The sequence below is a fragment of the Myotis myotis genome, unplaced genomic scaffold, assembly GCF_014108235.1.
Source record: "Myotis myotis isolate mMyoMyo1 unplaced genomic scaffold, mMyoMyo1.p scaffold_m19_p_17, whole genome shotgun sequence".
NCBI classification, from domain to species: Eukaryota; Metazoa; Chordata; class Mammalia; order Chiroptera; family Vespertilionidae; genus Myotis; species Myotis myotis.
This window is the reverse complement of record NW_023416321.1, coordinates 18,884,339-18,887,589: the sequence shown is the minus strand read 5'-3', so window position 1 is coordinate 18,887,589 and position 3,251 is coordinate 18,884,339. Positions and strand designations below refer to the sequence as shown.

The window sequence follows — 3,251 nt, the reverse complement described above, 5'->3', positions numbered from 1 at the left end:
GCCTGAACTAAGGAGAAGCAGGAAAGGAGAATAGGCCACAATTGAACAGATTTAAGAGCCAGGATAATCAGGATTCAGTAATCTATTGGAAGGGTGATAAAGAAATGGTAACTCAAATCCTGTGGGTTTGGACACTAGGCTCTAATGTGATAAGTAGAGTTTCCAAGTCCAAGCCACTTTCCCAACATGGTAGGATGGATAAGGAGTTCCTGTCCCCACTGATATCCAAATGCAGGCAGTCCTAGGTGAATACCCCTCCCACTTATTTTTATTGTCATTCTTTATTCATGTTGGGCCATTTCAAGGGAAGAAAGAAAAGCAAAATTGTGATTCGTTCAGTGAGCCAGAATTTACTAAGTGCCTGCCATTCTGTCAGAAGAATGAAGCTGGGAGTGGCAATGGGTCTCTGAAGGGAAGTATATACTCTGAGAGTTTGTTTTATGTGGCAAAATGAGCATCTACTGGCTGTTAAAACTGCTATGTGGTCTGACTGTGTGTTGTTGTTTTTTCCTGACTCTATTTTATGGAAAATACATGATTCTTACTCTTTCGTTTTTAAGGGAAAAGCTGGTAAACTATTCATCTCAAACTGGGCTATACTGCAGTTAAAAATCAGACTGAACACAACAAAAATTGGGGGGTTTGCTTACACCAGCAATTTTCAACTGGTATGCCACAAGAGTTTTTATTTTTTATCTCTTTAATGAAGATTGGAGAGGTTTTTGTTTTATTAGTTCTCCTAATAAGTTTTTTGTTGTTGTTGATTTTAGAGAGAAAGGAAAGGAGAGAGAGAGAAACATTAATGTGAGAGAGAAACCAGTTGCCTCCTGCATGCCACCCACCTGGGATCGAGCTCACAATCTAGGCATGTGCCCTGACTGGAATCAAACTGATAACCTTTCTGGTCACACCGGCCAGGGCCATGAATGCTCATAAAACCATTTTTCAGGATAGTCAAAAGGTAGAAATAACACAAATGTCCATCAACCGATGAATAGATAAATAAAATGTGCTCTATTCATACAATGGAATATTACTTGGTAATAAAAAGGAATGAGTACTGATACATGCTACAACATGAATGAACCCCGAAAACAAGCTAAGTGAAAGAAGCTAGTCATAAAGGACTGTATATTTTGAGATTCCATTCATATAAAATGTCTAGAATAGGCAAACCCATAGAGACAGAAATAAAATGGTGATTGCTTAGGATTTGGGTAACTGGGGGAAATGGGTAAAGGATTTCTTTGGAAAGTGATTAAAATGTAAAATTGTGGTGATGGTGGAAAGAATCTGTGAATATACTCAAAACTTGTACACTTTAAATTGGTTACTTTGTGATTATATGTTAAAGTTGTTATTTAAAAACAAGAAGTATTCTAGGCAAAGGAATACAGTCCTGCTCTCAAATAATTTAATATCATAGCAGAGACGGACATAAACATTTTGAGACATGCATGAAAGATTATGTGAGCACACAGAGTAGGGCATCTGAGCCCAACTAAAGAATTTGGAGATGTTTTCCTTTGGTGGGAAATAATGCCTGAGCTGAATCTTGAAGGAAAAACAAATTATCAAGGTGAAGTGAGGTAGGACACAGACTAGCAAAGACACAAGTTTGTGCTTAATATAGGAATTGGGAGAAGTACTAGGAGAAATCTGGCCTTTTTTCCTTTCTTTTAAAGCAACAATTTTTATTTTATTTTTTTTCCCATCACCATTTATCCCCCATACAGCCTGTTCCACTTCCACCCAGCAATCTCGTATTTCTAATCTGCAGATACAAGGAGGAGAGTGCTGAGCCCAAGTAGCTTGGATAACAAACAGTAAGAAAAGAACAATGCATAAGTGAACTGTGAGTTATAGCTTAAAATTCAAAGGTGGACTCTTTTACTGAGGAGGTGACAGCTGAACTGGGTCTTGAGTCAAAGATCTTAGCGAGACAGAGAGAAGCAAAGAGATGATAAAGAACTCATATTCAGAGTACAGTAATTCCCTCCAACCAGAGTACAATGTCAGGACATGAGAACAACAACAAAAAGAGTAGATCTGAGCTCTTGGGTCCTCATTTCCAAGATGACCAAGAGAAGAAGGAATGACAGTTGTTCCAAAAAAGGCCGAGGCCATGTGCAGCCTATTCGTTGCACCAACTGCACCGGATGCATGCCCAAGGACAAGTCCATTAAGAAGTTTGTCATTTGAAACATAGTTGAGGCCCCCGCCGTTTGGGACATCTCTGAAGCAAGTGTCTTCGATGCCTATGTGCTTCCCAAGCTGTATGTGAAACTACATCACTGTGTGAGCTGTGCCATTCACAGCAAGGTAGTCAAGAATTGTTCTCAGGAAGCCCAGAAGGACCGAACACCTGCACCCCAATTTAGACCTGCGGGTGCTGCCCCACAACCTCCACCAAAGCCCATGTAAGGAACTAAGTCCTTAAGGAGTGAAGAAAAGTTCTGGGGGGGGGGGGGTAATGAAAATTGTACTTAAAGAAAAAAAGAGTAGATCTGAGATTATGGAGGTACTTATGTAATAATAACATAAAATCCATGCCCATGTACTTTCCATCCATTATCTCATTTAATCCTTGCAAGGAAACGGAAATCTAGGAAAATTAAGTAACTTGCTTAAACTTCACACTGTCCTAATCCATCTTCACACTTGTCCTGCTCCTTAACAGACCAACTCCTTTGAATTTCATTTCATCAGTATGAAAAGCCATAAGAAAGTTTTTTAGCAATTGCCACTTTATTTCTTCTCTGTCTTCTCCTTCTAATGGCCTCCGTTTTCTCTTTTGGGAGAGCAGAAGGGAAAATGGAGAGGGGACTTTAGCTCCAGAAAGCGTTTTTGATCATCCTCCCTCTTCATAATGGCCAGTCTCATCTGAATCGCAGGCCCTCTCTTGCATTTAGGGGCTTCAACACTATGATCGCTCTGCTATTTACATAAGACTGTTCTTTTAAAGCTGCAAGAGCTTATTTTGTGTTTTTAACCTTATGTAAAGCAAGTACTAGTAGCATCCTTATTTACAAATACCAAGAAGGAAGTTCAGAGAGACCAAATGATTAACTAGGTAAATCACAACTCTGGGCGGCGATTTATTTTCCTGTAATGCGGTTGTTGAAGTACACATTTCTTTGCAACAACAAAATATTTATCCTTCTGGACCTGCTCAGAGTTGGCAAGCAATTCAGAAGCAAAATTAGTTTAACTCAGACGTATCTCTACTAGATCATTGTGGGAAATTGCGC

General features: G+C 39.4%; 1 pseudogene; it reads left to right on the top strand.

The window, feature by feature from the left end:
• Positions 1–1,861: 1,861 nt before the first annotated feature.
• On the top strand, positions 1,862–3,178 carry LOC118671613 (annotated as a pseudogene).
• The last annotated feature ends 73 nt before the right edge of the window (positions 3,179–3,251 follow it).